This window comes from Ascaphus truei, chromosome 1 (genome assembly GCF_040206685.1).
Source record: "Ascaphus truei isolate aAscTru1 chromosome 1, aAscTru1.hap1, whole genome shotgun sequence".
NCBI classification, from domain to species: Eukaryota; Metazoa; Chordata; class Amphibia; order Anura; family Ascaphidae; genus Ascaphus; species Ascaphus truei.
In genome coordinates this window covers 433,556,193-433,578,508 of record NC_134483.1, presented here as the reverse complement: position 1 = coordinate 433,578,508, position 22,316 = coordinate 433,556,193, and positions in this window count along the sequence as shown.

Here is a 22,316-nt window from a genome sequence, read left to right as displayed (position 1 = left end):
GGGACCCACCAGCAGGCCTCCAGAACCTGTTTGAAAGGGCTGCTGGTACCCTGTAAGTCTGTCAGGTGCCCTGCCAGCCCACCTGGGACTCGCGTGGGGCTGCGTTATGAACCCTGTTTGTAAAAGGATAAATCTTGTATTTATGGGGGGGCACAGGGGGTGGGTAATGTATTTATTAACTATTATGATGTTTATTCTGGGTCACTGTATTGTTTTTATTGTGGGTACTGGGGGTGGGGGGGGTTCCCCAATGGTATGTGGGTAGGCCTCCCTTGTGGGTACTGAGTGAGGGGGGTTAGGTCTCAGGGGGTGGGGGTTAGTGTGTGAGGGTATGTAGGCGTCCCGAGTGGTGGGTGAGGGTGGATTAACCCCTTAATGACTGTAGCGGTTAATAACCGCTATGGTGATTAAGGGGTTAGGGGACATTACATTGGATGTTTTCATTCTTGTGTCTGTTTTGCAGCAGCGGAGGGGACATGAGCAGGATGAAGAGGAGGATGGCCTTCATCGTGGCAGCCGGACATGGGTGGTGACTACTATATGTATTTAATGTATTGATTGTTGTTTATGTATTTTAAATACACAGGGGTTGTATGTTGTTTATTGCAATGTTTATTGGGGGAATTTGTCCCCAATAAACATGCTATTCTGCCTTAACCCCTTCATTGCCTTAGCGGCTATCCACTATGGTAATGAAGCAGCATTTATGTATTTTTAATACTATTGTGCGGGAGCAGGGGGCCCCCTGAGCTGAACCGCATTGATTTATGGCTCAGAGACCCCCTGCTTCCCGAGTTACAGGCCCCGGTTTGGGGCATCGGTTACAGTGTCGCCGCCATATTTATAGCGGGCACGTCTCAAATGGGATGCTATAAAGATGGCGGCGACACTGCCACCTGATGACACATTCCGGGACCTGTAACTCGGGAAGCAGGGGGTCCCTGGTCCACAAAGTGATGCGGTTCAGCTCGGGGGACCCCCTGCTCACTGTAAAGTATTTTTAAATAAATATTCATGCTACTTCGCTACCATAGCAGATACCCGCAAAGGTAAGGAACGAGTCTTTATTGATATGTGTGTTTTACTCATAGTGTAGATGTGCAGAGGGTCTCCGGAGCTGAACCGCTGTGGTTTTAGGTCCGGCGACCCCCTGCTTCCCGAGATACAGGCCCCTTTAGGGTGTGCCGGTATCCCTCTGCTTGGTTTACATGCCACGGTCACGTGATCGGGACCTTTAAATGCAGAAGGATACCGGCACCTCATAAAGGGGGCTGTATCTTGGGAAGCAGGGGGTCCCCCGACCTGAAACCAATGCGGTTCAGCTCCGGAGACCCCCTGCACATGTACACTAGGAGTAAAAGTTGTTTAAAAATACTTTATTTGTTCCCGATGTTTGCGCTGAGAGAGTGGCTTGTCTCTCTCTGCTGCAAACATCTGTCGGCACCAAAGGCCTATCGGAAGGCTTATCGGGAGCCAGGCTGTATCGGCACAGGCTCATCAGCAGCTTTGCTTTCGCAGTGCTTCGGCAGGGATCGGAAGGATTCGGCCCTTACTGAATACTGCGAGGGTAAATCGCCAAAAAAAGGCCTATCAGCCACCTATCCGCCACACTTGGCGAAAATATTTTATCGGGGCTTACTGCATGAGGCCTTAAGTGCTATTGGGAAGTGTCCCTATCTGGGGCCTTCCCTGCAGTGAACAAACTGAACGGGTCTCAGGGGCCTAGCTGGGACCTGAAGGGGATATCTGACCTAGTTCAGGGTCTTCTGTCACCCTGAACATGTCCTCGCCCCTTGCCATCCTGCTCCCGACTGACGCGCGGTTCTTCTTCACGCCAAACTTTTCTCCTGTTCCTGGCATTGATCCCTTAGCCCTATTGGCTCTCCTGACCCATGTAGTGTGCAGACTCTATGGAACCTGGGACGTGTAGTCCCTTGCGGAGCCTCTGTAATGACCGCCACACTCTACTTCTACTGCGCATGCGCAAAGATCAAGATGGCGGCGCCCAGCATACCGGGCTAATGCAGAGCTCTGCCGGTTCCCTAGCCCTGCAGCCTCTCTCCCTGCACTGGAGGTAAGTGGGGGGGGGGGGAAGCTTGGCTATATATATATATAAGGTGAATCGTATTTAAACATGTATTGGTACAAAAAAATAAAAAAGCTTCAAGATGGGCTCACTCGCTCGAGTAGTGGGTAAATTCGCATAGTGAGAATAAATCTTTTGGAAGTCAGAGTGAGAGAGAATCCAATGACATCCTCAGTATGCAGTATCCGCTACTCACGTCCCTGCAACAGCAGTAGATGTATGATTGTTGCAGTTCCAGCGCGATGACAGGAATTAGTCGTGTGAAATGCAGGGTTTCAGGTACCTCCACCACATTCCGGAAAACACTTGTGTGTGTGTGAATGCAACATGCAGGTAAGGGTGCTCTCCCAACGTGTTTTGTCCCAGGTAATGTGACTTCATCAAGGGTTTAACAGGGAGTAGCTGGGGTCCTTAAATAGTCCATTCCCAATCAACAAGAACCATACGTGATAAGAAAAATCACATCTAATGAATATATATTGGTAACCTCTGTATCAGAGGCTTCAATTAAAATCTATAATATATATATATATATATATATATATATATAGAGTGAATGGAAAAAAGAAAGAGATGCGAGAAAGAAGGGACAATGATGTTATATTATAATAGAACCAATTGTATAAACTATATAGAATTGAAATATAGATCATAGTATTTGATACCAATTTAAAACTCTTTGCTACATGAAACTTCATTAGAAATTGTTTAGTGCCAAACGTGAGTAACAGTAGTGGTACTGCTCCTACACTAATAATAAAATCAAAGAGAAAGTACATAAGTATAAAATATGGTGCGTATCAACATTTTGTATTGTACAAAATAGACTGCCATAATGGCAATAAACATCTGCAGGAGGATGGTCTGATCACGTGATTATCTCTCTTAAAAGACACATGGAGAGTACATAGCATAATACAGTTTAATGCACAAAACAGATGGATTTAAATTGGGGAAAGGCACACTCACATTCTCCCAAAGATAAAATCGCAATGAGTGCTTTAAAGGGCACACTCTCGCCACTCTGAGATTTCGGAACAGCTCTGGAACAGAGTGGCGAGAGTGTGCCCTTTAAAGCACTCATTGCGATTTTATCTTTGGGAGAATGTGAGTGTGCCTTTCCCCAATTTAAATCCATCTGTTTTGTGCATTAAACTGTATTAAGCTATGTACTCTCCATGTGTCTTTTAAGAGAGATAATCACGTGATCAGACCATCCTCCTGCAGATGTTTATGTGAGTGATTTGTTCACCTAATCACTAGCACATCACCTTCACTGGTTTATTTCTGGTTTATTGTTAAGCACTCTATTGCGCATTTATTTATACATCCATTCACTGTACACAGCACACTAGATACTGATTTTATAATGCTGCACTAAGAAGCTTTACATTGTTGTTATATATTCTGCGCTTCTCTGTTTCACTATAATGGCAATAAAGTTGTCAAAATACAAGACTAACACTCACAGTATATATATTCATATATGTATGTGTATATATATATGTATATATGTTTCCCCCTTTCCCTGTGACTAAGGGAACTATGTGTCATGAGTACCTGTCTGGTGTACAGGAGGCCTAATTCCTCCACCACTGGGAGCCTAGGGTGATCGCGTTCTTACTGGAGACAGCACCTCCACCTGGGAGGGATCCTAGCACTGCAGGATAACTCCTCACAGGAACCGATACAGTCAGTGAATAAGGATACACACACTGGCATAACTAACTTATCTTTACTGACACATATAACTAAACAATACAAGGCCCCACAATACAGTACCCACACAATATACACTACCCTGGTGGAACCCCCAAAGTACTGAGGGTGCCCTGGGCACCTAACCACCCCAGTGCCAACAGAGCCAGGCTCACCCCAAAGAGTGAGTGGAGAAGAGATACCCCCTATGTATGGCCGTTGGTGACATGGATACCTTCCTGGTCTTATTTATTTATTTATTTATTGTGGGTTTTGTATCAAAGTCCCACAAACCTGGGGCAATTTTAGTACGTAAAATCGGACCTAATTTAGTGTAAATAAATAAGATTATTTTCTTTCATTAATCTGGTGATCTTTTCACCTCACTTTTGTTGCTGGGAGACTTTCATACTTATATACATAATTAGCAAACAAAGAGAAAAAAGAGAAAAAAGTCCTTGGCGCACTACCAGGTATATTAAACCTGATGGGTATGTTCCCAGTTCTTTGAATGAAGGAACAGTTCGTAGATCTCACAGACAATCTTTCAGAATTTCTTTGCTGGTAGATGTATTTAAAACCAGAGACAGAACATGAAATACAGACAGAGCTCAGTGCACATCCAGTGAAACTTATACACGGTAGAGTGCCTAAATATATATTTATAGATATCTATTAAATAAAATGGTCTTTTAGTTTAACATTTAGGCACTGTACCATGTACAAGTTTCACTGGATGTGCACTGAGCTCTGTCTGTGTTTCATGTTCTGTCTCTGGTTTTAAATATATAGTGCCATGCTCAGTAGCACTCCTCTGTGACACTTATATGATTATATATATGTTGTGGTTATTTTGGGGGTTCAATATGAGCTTGTATGTGTCCTGTATGTATTACAATTCTTGTTCAGCTGGTCTTAGCTGATTGGAGGGTGGCAACCTCCTACCTAATTGAAGCTCACCCCTCCCACTTTTAAATGGATATAAGCTCACTCCATAGCATCTCCCACTCTCAGGAGAACTTGCTTGCTTGCAGTATGATTGTGACAAATCTAATACAGAGTGCTTTTCCTGGTAATGTAAAGGTTGATAAAAGCTTCAATCAGACTTAGAACTATGCAACTAATTTTGACAGATTTATTATAAATCGTTCTTCCAGGTAATGCACAGGTTATTAAGAATTTATATTAGTGTTAGGGACCCTTGAGATGTGGTCTGCCGTGTAGTGGCTCAGGGGCTTACAATACTTTGGCCAAAATGTTAAACTAAAAGACCATTTTATTTAATAGATATCTATACATATATATTTAGGCACTGTACCGTGTATAAGTTTCACTGGATGTGCCCTGAGCTCTGTCTGTGTTTCATGTTCTGTCTCTGGTTTTAAATATATATTGCCATGTTCAGTAGCACTCCTCTGTGACACTTATATGCTTATATATATGTTGTGGTTATTTTGGGGGTTCAATATGAGCTTGTAGGTGTCCTGTATGTTTTACTGGTAAATGTATATCTGAAATCAGACAAGACAAGGAAACCATTGCGCAGTACTCTCTGATATTGGAGATCACACCCACACCTTGCCTTGTCTTGTCTGATTTCAGATATACATTTACCAGCAAAGAAATTCTGAAAGATTGTCTGTGAGATCTACGAACTGTTCCTTCATTCAAAGAACTGTGAACATACCCATCAGGTTTAATATACCTGGTAGTGCGCCAAGGACTTTTCTCTCTTTGTTTGCTATTTCGTCTCCAGCCTTATGGAAAGGCTTGTTATATATTCCTCGGCAGCCCCCCCTCATTCACTCTTGGTGACTGTTGGGTCCTTTGCTATATTGTTTATCCTTGCACAATCAGGGTTAATCAATTTTATATTAATTGTTATATTGTTTCACATTTATGTTTGTTGTAACACCACGTTATGTAAATAGGTTGAGCGCTTATTATATGTTTTAGGTTCTCTTTTCAATCATAATCCCATAATTAGTTAGTTATGATTCATATGCTTCATAAAAGCTGTAATTAGCTATCTACATGTATTCTGTACAACAGAATGTGACAGCTACTGTTTCATCTTTCAAAAAAGGGAAATATATTGCGGTTTGCTGAATGGACCATTGGATAGATGCACAAAGTAGAGATTTAACAGATGCAATAAGCGAAATGCAAAATATATCAAAGAAAAACGACTACATTTCTTTAAATAGGAGTTTTTGATCTAATTCTTTGCTCCTGTTGATGTTGAGCATGACCATCTTAAGTTTCATAATATTATTTTACCTCCCAACATGTCCATACAACATTACAATCAAATATTTGAACATCCGTTCATAACTTTGATTTATTTCCAATAGGTAATTCATACATTTAGAATAACACAACTTTTTAAATAATGGTCTTACATGGTCTTCTTATATTTTGTTAAACAGTTAAAAGACTGTGAAGATGCCATTTAAAAATGTAGCCATAATTCTAAAATGACATTTAAAATGGCAGAATATGTACATGGAGTAGATAGCAAATTTTATCAGCTTCTCAGATACAATTGAACAGATTGCTCATTAGTTTCCAAAAATAAATGGGCTATAATGTTAAAATTATTATTTCAGAAGAGGATTAAAAAAACAGCTGGAATTTTGCACATACCATTTTTAAAGATTCCAAATGCCTCTTTATAGAAAACAATGTTTAATCAATGGTTTAAGACACCAAGAAAACTTAAATCTATGTAATTGTTACCAAATATTAGCCGAATGCTGTGGGTAATAAGGTGGTGATTGAAAGTATACAGTCATATCCTAACATTTCAGATTTATGACCACAAGTACAGTATGTCGTTTTGCTATACTTTTATTAGACATGACTTTCCAAATCAGTTACCTCTCTCATGCTGAGATTAGATAGATCACATTGCTTACTATGCAAACGCAAAGATTAATATTAAGTAAAGGAAAAACTATTCCTTCCATAGAATAAATAGGAAATAGTATATCTAATTTGACTGATAAGAATACATTTCCTGAATAAATGGGCTGAAATAAAATGGATAATTACAATTCATGTTGGAATTCTTACCTTGTTTTCCCCATCTTATCATAATTCTTAATGGAGCAATGGTTTCTGATTATTTATTTTGTTTATGAATTTTTGCTAAAATAGTTTCTAGTGTTTACTTATTTAGAATTTTTGGTTTATTATGTTTTTAGTTATTTTTGTAATTTCATTTAAAAACTACGTGAAATGAGCTGTGTTCTGTTTTTTAACTCAACATTTTTTGTCTATGATGGAAACCAGGTACAGAAGTGCCAGTAACTGAAAAAATCTATTTTCTGCTTCGGGAATGTCACGGTAGTGCTGCCCGCAGACCAGACCCGTCCCAAGACTGAGGTGGAAAGTATAATACCACGCACCCGCAGCAAAGGGGCGTGTCCGGAGTGTGGTAATAGTTGCCAGGCCAGGAGTCTTTAGTAAGGGAACCAAAAGGTACTTGCCGTGTCCGGAGGTAGAAGAATCGTGGTGATTGCCATAGCCGGGGGTCGAGGGTGACAGAGGTCCGGGAGGAGCGAGCCGAGATTGAAGGGCGGAGAGAGACTGCGTCGTGAGGAGTAAGCCGGTGTCGAGAGCCAGAGGAAGAGTAGAAAGCCAAGCCGGGTCAAACCTGAAGAATACGAAGAACAAGAGCTCACACGAATACTAGCCCAACTAGTAGAAGCTATGCAGAGCATGATTCCTAGAGCGAACAACGGTAATATACGTGGAGGGACCAATCAGGGAAGGAGGCAGAGCGGAGGGGTGCCGTGGAGCACCTTGTGACTGGTGCAGGCTGTGATCCTTGCCTGTGATCAGCTGTGGAGTGTGAGAGCAGGAGCGAGCTGCAGCTGTACACGGGGGCGTGGCTAGAAGGCCGTAGGAGTGAATAAATTACTGCCGGAGGCGCGCGCTGTGTAAGATCCTCCTGCGCGCGCCCCGACAAGATGGCGGATGCAAGAACCGGCGTCGGGTGAGATCGCCGAGTCCCACGCTGAGGACACGAGGGGCGGCAGCAACGACCTCCGAGGCAGGTAAGGAGGTTTTGCATGAGCCCTGCTTCCTGACAGGGAACACCCTTGTGCCCAAGATACTTTCCGGTAGAGGTTTGTTGTTGGTCCCCTCCAGGGGAAACAAAATGGAGGTTTCCATTTCCCGCATCACACAGACCAATAGGAAGTCAAAACATCATCATCCTATTTGCCTGCATGGTGAGGGAGATTTAAATACCAGGAAGTACTGGCGGCACATTTACTCGTAAGTATCTCGTTAACCAGGGGGTCTCAGGAACTGAAATTACTGTGGTTCAGTTCCTGAGAGCCCGTGCTCCCCATCATAGTAACATAAAGAGGGTGGGGTAGGGAGGGAAACTACAAAAATAAATGCATAAATCCATTATTACATGGTTATCAGTTGTCAAGCCGTAGGCAAAATCTATTTTACCATACTGTATATCTTATAAATATATAATCCAATATGTGGCACCAAAGAGTAATACTTTTCAGTAATTAACAGGGGCACATGTTGGGCTATAAAAAAGAAGGCTAACCTAAAAGGTTACACTTTATTGTATAACCTTTAAATGATAAAGCATGCTCCTCTCTAGCGTATGGATAGAATTAGATGCATTCCCTCCGGAATTCAAGCATATAACACAATACCCAATAGTGATTAAGGAAATATTAAATATTTAGTATCATACTGTAATATTTGCATATTATTGATATGACATGTAAATAAAGAAATAACATATCAAAAAAAAATGTTAGCGAACATAGTTTCAGGTGCAAGGACCTGGCAAGTAAAAAAAAAAAACTCATGAAGGAAATTACTTTGGGTAAGAGAATAATTATTTCCCCTTGGTTCCAATAGGTATGAGTGAAGGTATGGTAATTCCCATTATTGGTAACTGGCTGCTTGACGTCTTTCCATGCAAATGTGCATCGGGGTCTATGTCTGAAGCATCGCAAATTACAGTGGCTCAGTGAGTAAAGACACTGACTGGCACTGAGTTTGAAGCAGGGGAACCTGGTTAAATTCCCGGTGTTGGCTCCTTCTGACCTTGGGCAAGCCACTTTATCACCAAAAACATAGATTACATAGAAAACAGATAGGTATAAATGACAGGTACCTCTACCACTTGCCCTCTTGACCCCATTCCCTCCCATCTCCTAAAACCTCTAGCTCCTACTATAATCCCTACACTCACACACATTTTTAACTCCTCCCTCTGCTCTGGAACCTTTCCATCCTCCTTCAAACATGCAACAGTCATACCATTACTCAAAAACAGCAAGCTTGACCCTACCTGTCTTTCTAACTATCGACCTGTCTCCCTCCTGCCTTTTGCCTCTAAACTCCTTGAACGTCTTGTATTCTCTCGCTTGCTCCATTTTCTCAACACCTATTCTCTCCTAGACCCTCTACAATCTGGCTTCCGCACTGCTCACTCCACGGAAACAGCCCTCACTAAAATAACTGACGACCTCCATGTTGCCAAAGACAGAGGTCATTACACTCTGCTCATATTACTCGACCTCTCTGCAGCATTTGACACCGTGGACCACCCTCTTCTCCTTCACATTCTCCATACTCTTGGTATTCGGAACAAAGCTCTATCCTGGATCTCATCCTACCTCTCCCATCGTACTTTCAGTGTCTCTTCTGCTAACACCTCCTCCTCGTCTATTGATCTCTCTGTGGGGGTATCCCAGGGCTCTGTCCTGGGACCTCTTCTCTTTTCTCTGTACACACTCTCTCTAGGTGACCTAATAACATCTTTTGGGTTTAAATATCACCTCTATGCTGACGACACACAAATATACTTTTCAACACCTGACCTTACACCTGCTATACAGACCAAAGTTTCTGAATGTCTCTCTGCTATATCATCCTGGATGGCCCTCCGTCGCCTTAAACTCAACATGGCTAAAACAGAGCTCCTCATACTTCCTCCCAAACCTGGCCCTACTACCTCCTTCCACATTACTGTTGGAACTACGATTGTAAATGTGCATATAAGGGGGGACTCCATTTTGATTGCTGGATAACCATTTTTCTATAACTATTCTGTACTAACGTTTAAGTCTCAGGAACTAATCACATGCCATATGCCATATGTAATTGTGCTGTGCAGGCAGGTCTGAGAATGTGACTTGACCTGTCACCTACTTATCTCTAGCTGAACTGTGTTTTGTTCAGACTTATTCAGACTTATTTTGCCCTGTAGAAAACAGGAACTTGTCTTCAGCCATACTGGGCATAAGTTACACAACAATGCATTTCACAACATACTGCCATTTCCTTAACGGCCTCCTAACTCGGTATTGAGCCCCTTTCCCAGACCATAAACTGTCTAACTGTCATTTTGCTGAGATAGACAGACTGTGAAGTAAAAGGGGAAGTATGTTCTCATATCTGTGTTTTTTCTATGCTCAAGTTTGCTATATAAACTGGCTGTATACCCTTCAATAAATGAGAGAACAGTTTTTGACAAAGCTTGTCTGACTCAATTACTGTCTTCTCCCGAGCTCGTCCGCCATTTTGTTTTCCCAGATCATCAGCGCTATAAGAGTGGGGTAAATCCTCCGGAGGTTGGAAGTCGTCCTGAGTCGGCAGACGGTGTATTTTCACGCTAAGACGTTGGAGAATACAAGGGCACATTTTCAACGATCATCCACCCAGTAGCCCAAGCACGCTGCCTAGGGGTCACACTCGACTCCTCTGTCACATTCGCCCCTCACATTCAAAACATTTCTAAAACTTGTCGCTTTTTCCTCCGCAATATAACAAAGATACGCCCTTTCCTCTGTTGCTCGACTGCTAAAACTCTGACTCAGGCCCTCATTCTCTCCCGGCTTGATTACTGTAACCTCCTGCTGTCTGGCCTTCCTGCCTCTCACCTGTCTCCCCTACAATCTATCCTAAATGCTGCTGCCAGAATCACTCTACTCTTTCCTAGATCTGTCTCAGCATCTCCCCTCATGAAATCCCTCTCCTGGCTTCCAATCAAATCCCGCATCTCACACTCCATTCTTCTCCTCACTTTTAAAGCTTTACACTCTTCTGCCCCTCCTTACATCTCAGCCCTAATTTCTCGCTATGCACCATCCCGACTCTTGCGTTCTGCTCAAGGATGTCTTCTTTCTACCCACTTTTTATCTAAAGCACTCTCCCGCCTTAAACCTTTTTCACTGACTGCCCCACACCTCTGGAATGCCCTTCCCCTCAGTACCCGACTAGCACCCTCTCTATCCACCTTTAAGACCCACCTTAAGACACACTTGCTTAAAGAAGCATACGAATAGCACTGTGAACATTCTGAACACATGATACATAAAGCTTGGCCCCCTGCAGACGCACTTTCCAGAACTCCCTCCTCCTGTCTCTGTACGTTCTCCCTACCTACCAATTAGATTGTAAGCTCCTCGGGGCAGGGACTCCTCTTCCTTAATGTTATGTTTGTCTAAAGCACTTATTCCCATGATCTGTTATTTATATTATCTGTTATTTATTCGATTACCACATGTATTACTACTGTGAAGCGCTATGTACATTAATGGCGCTATATAAATAAAGACACAATACAATACAATACAGGTGCTGTAAGGGTATTAACAGATAGGTATAAATGACAGGTGCTGTAAGGGTATTAACAGATAGGTATAAATGACAGGTGCTGTAAGGGTATTCACCAAAAACATAGATTGTAAGCTCCACCGGGCAGGGACTGTATCTGCAAAATGTCTCTGTAAAGCACTTCATAAAACTAGCAGCGCTATTCAAGAACATGCTATTATTATGTTGCTTGGGTTTGTACAATATGTACTAATGTTTTTTTCCAATGTACACGGTAAGCATCCACATTTGTTTAAGGCGGGTACTGTATAATGGAGCAAAACAAAGTTAAGAGGTGGAGCTGGAGTGATGCCTATGGCACACAGATGTACATGGTATGTACTAAAATAATTTGTAGGTGTGTGTAAAAACATTAATCAAAACTGCATAAAAATTATATGCCAAATTAAACCCAGTGTTAAACCTACAAAGTCTGTTTATAGAGTTAACGCATAATTAGTTAGGATCCTGCACAGGTGGAGGCGCTGTCACCTATCGAATCAGGTACACCCCAGGCTCCCAGCGGTGGAGGTTCAGGTCTCCTGCGAGCTACAGGTAACGTATTCAAACACTGTAGACGCCTTCTCTCCCAGGGGGTGGGGAGAAGTGTCCTACATACAGTATGGGTTTTTAAGAAGAAGGTGTATGTGTGTTATTTTTTCAAGTGGGAGTATCATCTGTTTGGTGTCTGACATGTTTAATTGAAGTCTTGCCAGGCTTGGCAAGGCTAGGAAATAGAGACAAGGGGAATCACAAGATGTTTTTGGGCTTGACTTTAGATGTTTTGCTGTAATAAAAATTAGTTCAAGCAGGATTTTATACACTGTGTTTTTTTAAATCAAACATGCCTATTTTTAAATAAGAAATTATGGGACACATTATATGTGTTGATCTATTATAATCTTATATGTTAAATATAGCAATGATAGGAAACATATTCAAAACCACACTATTAATAGTCTGTCAATAAACCCGTATCTAACATGTAACTCCTGCTCTGTGCCTAAATAATCCATATGCCATTTCTACTGTCAGATTATTGAGCAAACTCTTAAAGTCCCACCTACCTATGGCCTAATACAGTAAGGTACTGTATTAGTACCGTATGTAATGCACTGCAAACCAGAGAATCCCTATAATTGCCCCACATTAAAATGTAATGTCTGATTGCAGATTTCTTATTTCATACCACTCACGCAGCATATTCTGAGAAACATTCCTTTCTCCATCTAGAGATCTTCCTTTTACAGGTGACCAGTTTATTTCCAGGAACTCAAACACCTTTTTGTATTCACTGCATTCTTTTACAAAGACATATCCGTTAACATCCTTTTTAAAACTTGTCTATTATACATCTTATTACTGTATAATTTCACAGCCCTACACAATCTGAACCCTTCACTCATTGACATACAGATGCGCCAGCCTTTATTCTAAAGCGGCGTACGCCGAACCATTCTGAATACTGCTCTGTTTTCCAACCGTTTGGCAATTGAATCTTTTTTCAATCGGTTTTCTATCGTGCATAGAAAATTGCATTTTAGCATTGTCTGCAATACCGTCTTGAAACTCAAGTGGGTGATCGCGAGCTGTTGTCTTAAAAGTCTAATAGCAATTCTTTGTGCGCACAGTAATTGTAAATTTGAAGATTTATATTTGAAGCAGAGATTAACGTTACGAGTTCATACTTTATACAGTAGTCTGAGGCTCCTTAGCCATACACATAAAAAATATGAGGACACATACTGTACTGTATCCAGGATAATTAAGGGAAAAGAAGTACAGTATTATAAAAATATAATGTCGCGTCTTCTTCCGAATATAATTTTTTTTCCGCTCATGCGAATTGGAACCTTGTTGAAACACATACTGTATGCGTGTCATCACATTTCTATACTGTATGTATTGTTTATTAATCAATACTTTTGCTACAGTAGGCTTGCTCTTCTTTTCATACTGTTTTTATTTTATGCGCATGCGTGTATGTCTCATTGGAACCTGGTTGAAACGCATTTGCGTGTCATCACATTTATGCGCATGCGTGTACGACTTCTCATTCAATTTGAATTTCAAGTCTGAAAAAAAAACCTTTTTTTCCGTTTATCAACATGGGCTTGCATAAGAATTCTTGATATTCTGAGAATCAATCACAACGGTAGCTTTTTAATTCTACACTAGTCATGTACGTACTTTATGAGGTGGGTGGCATACTGTGATTTTTATTTGGGGGTGTGGGGATCAAAACATTATGATGAATTGTTGAAAATATTTCTTTGAATTAATATTCCAGCATACAGAGCTCTCTCCCCATCCCCCCGCACACATACACACAGAAGGCTAAAGTATTTCTACTTCTTATCGACACCTCCCCACACCATTCATTTGTAATGGTTGGCTTTCTGGCTTTAATCTTCCCGAGCGTGTCATCACATTTATGCGCATGCGTGTATGACTTCTCATTCAATTAGAATTTCAAACACCACGTCAGTTATGAGGTGTACTGCGGGTGGACCCACAACGTGAATTACGAAGGGAATCAAATCAAAAAGGCTCTGCCTGAAAATTTAAAGCAATTGTGGAGGAAGTGCAGCGCTATTTTAAAATTAACGATCATTTAATGAGAATCATGAGAGACTCCATAACTGGCATTTTTAGATATACAAGGGCTCGTCCCTGGAAGGACAGACTGGTGGGGATCGACTTTGCTGCTTGATTGTTCGTCTGTTCATAAGTTATAAAAAAATGTTTTCACTCCAAAATATTCAATTGATTCTTTTAAATTATTTCATTGTGTCACCTTTTATAAGAAAATACAGTGTTTCTAAAACACACAGTCAGTAATTGTTGGTTAAAATCAGTCAGTCCTTCTAGAAGGCTACAAGAATTTTCATGAATGGCTCAGTGGGGGGAAGGGGTGGGGTGTTGATAAGCGGTTGCATTACCGTTGTCTTGTTAGTAAGACTTTGCGTGCGAGGCGGGTGGGTGGGTGGAGTGGGGATCTGCTACTGTCGAAGTGTGTGCAGGATTAGTTAGTAAACACAGTAAGGGCTTATCAGCCTTCAAGAATTTTAATGAATGGCTCGGGGGGGATGTGTGGTGTCTCTTGTTCACATACACGAATGCGCATAAATATGATGACACGCATATGCGTTTCAGCAAGGTTCCATGAGACATACTATATGCATGTGCATTAAATCAAAACAGTATTAAAACAATATATATTCAACACATGTACTGTATACTGTAGAATACATACTGTATAGAATAAAAGATTATAATTTTTTATTTTTGGGGTTTCTTATACAGTATGTAAAAAAGTATTGTATATGAAAACACCAGCATACGGTTTAAGGTTTTTTATAAAGCTCACCGTTATTCTATCCTAATCAATAAAAATGTCACTGTCACTAAATTGTTGCCTCCAGTACTCCTCACTAGATAAAAGCAAAATAAGAGTGTAAAATGCCCATTGCATTGTACTGTTTAACTGTACAAAATCATTAAAAACACACATAAGTGTTATTCTCCCTTATTTGTGATGTATATAAAAGCATTCACACTTTTAAATGAAATGTGGTGTCCTTTAGCGTGCGTTCTTGGAGTTTCTAACTGCTCTCCCAGACCCTATTAACTCCAACTGCTGTTACTTCAGTACTGCCTGTGGGAGACAAGTTGGATTTCTAGTTGGAATTTGGGATTAATGGCCTGCTTGAGTAGCCATTTTACCAGGATCTGAATCTTTTATAGTCCCAACAATTGGCCTAATTGTTCAATTAACCTGAGTATATTATTTTACTAATAATTGAACAGTCGTTACATACAAATTTACGTTAAACACGCTGGGAGGTTATTTTAAAGCCGCAAAACTAAGCCATATAGGGGCTTTAACTAATTCGCACGGATTGAAGTTGACAAACTCAGCGTACGTATTTTGCCCCACGGAGCGGATTTTGAATTCAAAGACCGTGAAATTCCGAGAAACGGATTTGGACTGGTTCGTCCATCTCTAGTTATAATATACCACCACATGGTCTGAATGAGTTCTGTTTAAACAAACAATTGAACCTTTTAAAAAAATCCCAAACGAGTCAATTTTTGGCTAAACCAAAACTTGAAACATTTTGAAAAAACCAAACACTATACAAAATATATTGTATTGTGTTAGACTTGTGAGACTATTCTCTATATTTTGGCAAAACTAGCATCTGCTAAGAGGCACTTCAGCCACTTGAAACTCATTAAAACATACTTGAGTTTGACAATCAGAAGAGAACATCTGTCCAGGTTGGCCAAGATTTCAATCATTTTTGATGTTGCTGTGTCACTCTGCGAAAACAGCTTAATAAATGAGCTTGATGCTGTCAAAGTACAAAAAATGTTTGAACTAATTACTGTACTTTGCTGTCATTATTTTTCAACTGAAATAGGATTGAAACAAATGTATGGTGTCTATATTTATTGCTTTTAATTTCACAAATGACAATTGCACATAGGAAACTTGGTGGCTTCTGATTTTTAAATGCATATACACTTTTTATGTTTATGGTTCTTGATCCTAACATTGTCCAAAACATCTGAAATGATGAATGACCTGCAATGATTTGCCTGTACCATAGCCCAGGGTTGCGCAACCTGGATGGGTGCCCCCCGGATTTGTGGGTGGGGGGGGCGCAGTGGTTACAGAGGCATAATTTGACGCAAGTTACTAGGTAAGGGCGGGGGGGGGGCGCGAGCACTGGGGTTGAGCAGGCAGGTGTTTTGCAGAAAGTTTGCACACCCCTGCAATAGCCCATTAGTGCTTACCACAATTACAGCTATTTAAGTGGAGGAATAATTGCTGCACTTTAGTAAAGTGTTTGCATAGCAGTGCCTAACAGTCCCCTCTTTTGCTTATTAGATTAATGCTCATATTTAGTAAGCGGGTATAAGCAACAAGAGGCATTTTGACAGCCATGCTTAGTAAATATGGACATGTCTTTCCACTCAGTGTGAATTTGTACATGTACTCATTTTATGTACTTTTATAGCAATTTATTTCTCATATACAGTAGGTAATGAAGGCAACCATATTATTTTGAAAGCTAATGCTCAAAAAATGTGTATCTGTTATTTTTATTCAGGCTCAATAAAAGGCATCACAACATGGAAAACCTGTATGTACCTGTAACATGAGAACATAAGCCAAATTCAGTCACTATACAACAACTATATACAGCAGAGACTGCGACTATTCTAACACAAACCAGTGGCAATCGCCAAAAAGACCCAGTACACCCAGGTACATGCTGGATACATGCCTTATTAAACTAGACCCAGCATTTCTGCATTGATTAATGGCCCATCAGATTAACAGCAGGGGTCCCTAGCAGTCCCATTAAAACTGAAGGCGACTGCCAGGGACCCCTGCTGTGTTAATCCTATGGGTCATTAGTCAATGCAGAAATGCCTTAAACTTGCCTTGAACTAGCCAGGTTACACCCAGCACATACCCAGAATGTAACCGGGCTAGTTTAAGGCAAGCTTTAGAATAGTCGTGGTCTCGTCTGTATAACAAGCATCCACCATAACTTATATAATGTGTGATTGAATCCTATTCCAACTTCACCTTGCAAAGCCAGTATAACCAGCCTCAGACTGAAGAGACCCAAAAGGTTGAAACAGCTGTCTGTGAGTAGGTTTTATTGGCTATACACTTCTTTAAACCAGGCTGTGCTGAAAACCTGTATAATATGGCAGGCATACGCTTATAGAGGTCCATGTTAAAATGTAAATGTGAAAATTGGAAATAAAAGTTGAACCTGTTTGATCATTTGCATGTAATTTCTGAGAATTCCTAGTTGCCGTGGAAGCACTGTACGCTAGGAGATAAATAGGAAAAGCAGGTTGCAGACCTGTCTGAGACATGTGAATGTGCTCACAAGTGATATTTTTATTTGCTTTATAGCAAATAGAAACTCACTGCAAATAAATATAAAACACCTTTGACTAAATTAATGTAGGAAATGAGTGGCTATAAATCATAGGTTCCTACAATGCAGACAAGACATTGTCTGTAATGAGCTGTTTTATTATAAGGTTTCAATTAAGGTAGAATCCAGCTCACTATTATAAATCATTTAATTTCACTATTATAATGCCTTATCCTACTGCATTAAGAAGCTTGTATAGCTATATCTTAATGAAATAATCGTAAATAATTAATGAACAATTAATCTGGATTACTATCCAGGAAATACCAACAATATAGTGTAATAAATATATTACCCATTGATCAATTCCACCACAGACTACAAGCTACTGTAAGTTATTTTTTGTCCTGGAAATATTATCATTCTTAGTATTAAAAGTTACTTGATGACTCAGACCAGTCCTTTTTGTTTCACCTTTTTCTAGTTGTAATGTGAACATCATTGAACGCTTAGATTTGTTACACTAGACAAATTGTTTTGTTTTTCAATATATTTGGCTATATTTTCATTTTAGTTACAGTATCTCATTCTGACTGTAAATCTACATATGGTATTACTACTTAAACTGGATTATTGACATGCTTTCTCTGCCTTTGCTGATTAGATATCAAGGATGAAACTTCACAAATCTCTTGAAAGAGAAGATGTACAAATGTGCTAAAGATTACAGATACGTGTAAGGTGGAAGACAATTCACACAACTGTTTTAAGTAGCTCACTAGTAGGAAAGGTATTTAAAAAATGTTGTCAAAGCAATTTTACTAACTGTACTATTAATTTGATTAGGTGCTAACCCTATTAATTCAAAATAGAAAGATTGTCACAAAATGGATGTGCTACCAGTCAATTGTCAACACCATGGTAGAGCGTTAATTAGTCATTCTTCCTGAGTAAACTTTAAACCTCGCTCAACTTTTCAAAATCTTTAAAGTGAACTTACATACAAAATGTGCCCATCTGCATAGTTTTATTTGTCAATATTTCTTTATTTCAACTTTGGGCCTTAATTAGAATATAAGTGTTGTCGTAAAGAAGATTGCGCTGCACCATGTCTGTTTCAGAATTAAGCCACCAATTTAGAATTAGGTGTGACAGATTCTCAAAAGAATTGATATTAAACATTAGGAGTCCTGTAGTATGCTACCAGGAGTAGTGAAATGCATAGGGCTATGGAAGTAGCACAGGTGACCTACCCGAGGGGGACAAGCCCATCTGATACTCTGCAATCCCGTTTTTGTGGTTGCACAGACCAGACAGATTTTCGTAGAGTTCTGCAACTGAAGAGGATCTATATCACAGCAGACCAGCAGTACTGTTCCCACAGCTATCTGATCTCTTTTGGACCCCTCCTGAGTGTTCTACATACCTAATACCTACATTTATTTGTGAGTTTTTAACTGTATCATTTCATTTTTTGATAGCAAAATTGATTTGCACTACGTATATTTCTCTCTTATTCCTGAGGTGAATCTGTTAGTCTTTGCATCTATTAAAACCAGAGACATAACATAAAACACAGACAAAGCTCAGTTTTTAGCACATCTAGTGAGACTCATACATGGTACAGTGCCTAAATATATATGGATAAATATCTAATAAGTAAATGGTCTTTTAGTTTGACATTTTTGGCCAAAATTGTTGTAAGCCCCTGAGCCGACGCCAAGGCAGACCACATATCAGGGGTCCCTAACGCTAATATAAATTCTTAATAACCTGTTTAATAACAGGAAGAATGATTTATAGTAAATCTGTCAATATTAGCTGCAAAGTTCTGTCTGACTGAAGCTTTTATTAACCTGTACATTACCAGGAAAAGCACTCTGTATTAGAGATGTCAGAGAGTATCAGAGGAGTGCTACTGAGCATGGCAATATGCATTAAAACCAGAGACATAACATAAAACACAGACAAAGCTCAGTTTTTAGCACATCTAGTGAGACTCATACATGGTACAGTGCCTAAATATATATGGATAAATATCTAATAAGTAAATGGTCTTTTAGTTTGACATTTTTGGCCAAAATTGTTGTAAGCCCCTGAGCCGACGCCAAGGCAGACCTCATATCAGGGGTCCCTAACGCTAATATAAATTCTTAATAACCTGTTTAATAACAGGAAGAATGATTTATAGTAAATCTGTCAATATTAGCTGCAAAGTTCTGTCTGACTGAAGCTTTTATTAACCTGTACATTACCAGGAAAAGCACTCTGTATTAGAGATGTCACAGCCAAACTGCAAGCAGGCAAGTTCCCCTGAGTGGAAGATGCTATGGAGTGAGCCCAAAACCATTTAAATGTGGGAGGGGGTGAGCTTAAATTAAGTAGGAGGTTGCCAACCTCCAATCAGCCATGACTAGCTGGACAAGAATTGTAAAACATACTGGACACCTAACAAGCTCCTATTAAACCCCCAAAATACCCACAACATATATATAAGCATATGAGTATCAGAGGAGTGCTACTGAGCATGGCAATATGCATTAAAACCAGAGACATAACATAAAACACAGACAAAGCTCAGTTTTTAGCACATCTAGTGAGACTCATACATGGTACAGTGCCTAAATATATATGGATAAATATCTAATAAGTAAATGGTCTTTTAGTTTGACATTTTTGGCCAAAATTGTTGTAAGCCCCTGAGCCGACGCCAAGGCAGACCACATATCAGGGGTCCCTAACGCTAATATAAATTCTTAATAACCTGTTTAATAACAGGAAGAATGATTTATAGTAAATCTGTCAATATTAGCTGCAAAGTTCTGTCTGACTGAAGCTTTTATTAACCTGTACATTACCAGGAAAAGCACTCTGTATTAGAGATGTCAGAGAGTATCAGAGGAGTGCTACTGAGCATGGCAATATGCATTAAAACCAGAGACATAACATAAAACACAGACAAAGCTCAGTTTTTAGCACATCTAGTGAGACTCATACATGGTACAGTGCCTAAATATATATGGATAAATATCTAATAAGTAAATGGTCTTTTAGTTTGACATTTTTGGCCAAAATTGTTGTAAGCCCCTGAGCCGACGCCAAGGCAGACCACATATCAGGGGTCCCTAACGCTAATATAAATTCTTAATAACCTGTTTAATAACAGGAAGAATGATTTATAGTAAATCTGTCAATATTAGCTGCAAAGTTCTGTCTGACTGAAGCTTTTATTAACCTGTACATTACCAGGAAAAGCACTCTGTATTAGAGATGTCACAGCCAAACTGCAAGCAGGCAAGTTCCCCTGAGTGGAAGATGCTATGGAGTGAGCCCATAACCATTTAAATGTGGGAGGGGGTGAGCTTAAATTAAGTAGGAGGTTGCCAACCTCCAATCAGCCATGACTAGCTGGACAAGAATTGTAAAACATACTGGACACCTAACAAGCTCCTATTAAACCCCCAAAATACCCACAACATATATATAAGCATATGAGTATCAGAGGAGTGCTACTGAGCATGGCAATATGCATTAAAACCAGAGACATAACATAAAACACAGACAAAGCTCAGTTTTTAGCACATCTAGTGAGACTCATACATGGTACAGTGCCTAAATATATATGGATAAATATCTAATTCTTGTCCAGCTAGTCATGGCTGATTGGAGGTTGGCAACCTCCTACTTAATTTAAGCTCACCCCCTCCCACATTTAAATGGTTATGGGCTCACTCCATAGCATCTTCCACTCAGGGGAACTTGCCTGCTTGCAGTTTGGCTGTGACATCTCTAATACAGAGTGCTTTTCCTGGTAATGTACAGGTTAATAAAAGCTTCAGTCAGACAGAACTTTGCAGCTAATATTGACAGATTTACTATAAATCATTCTTCCTGTTATTAAACAGGTTATTAAGAATTTATATTAGCGTTAGGGACCCCTGATATGTGGTCTGCCTTGGCGTCGGCTCAGGGGCTTACAACAATTTTGGCCAAAAATGTCAAACTAAAAGACCATTTACTTATTAGATATTTATCCATATATATTTAGGCACTGTACCATGTATGAGTCTCACTAGATGTGCTAAAAACTGAGCTTTGTCTGTGTTTTATGTTATGTCTCTGGTTTTAATGCATATTGCCATGCTCAGTAGCACTCCTCTGATACTCATATGCTTATATATATGTTGTGGGTATTTTGGGGGTTTAATAGGAGCTTGTTAGGTGTCCAGTATGTTTTACAATTCTTGTCCAGCTAGTCATGGCTGATTGGAGGTTGGCAACCTCCTACTTAATTTAAGCTCACCCCCTCCCACATTTAAATGGTTATGGGCTCACTCCATAGCATCTTCCACTCAGGGGAACTTGCCTGCTTGCAGTTTGGCTGTGACATCTCTAATACAGAGTGCTTTTCCTGGTAATGTACAGGTTAATAAAAGCTTCAGTCAGACAGAACTTTGCAGCTAATATTGACAGATTTACTATAAATCATTCTTCCTGTTATTAAACAGGTTATTAAGAATTTATATTAGCGTTAGGGACCCCTGATATGTGGTCTGCCTTGGCGTCGGCTCAGGGGCTTACAACAATTTTGGCCAAAAATGGCAAACTAAAAGACCATTTACTTATTAGATATTTATCCATATATATTTAGGCACTGTACCATGTATGAGTCTCACTAGATGTGCTAAAAACTGAGCTTTGTCTGTGTTTTATGTTATGTCTCTGGTTTTAATGCATATTGCCATGCTCAGTAGCACTCCTCTGATACTCATATGCTTATATATATGTTGTGGGTATTTTGGGGGTTTAATAGGAGCTTGTTAGGTGTCCAGTATGTTTTACAATTCTTGTCCAGCTAGTCATGGCTGATTGGAGGTTGGCAACCTCCTACTTAATTTAAGCTCACCCCCTCCCACATTTAAATGGTTATGGGCTCACTCCATAGCATCTTCCACTCAGGGGAACTTGCCTGCTTGCAG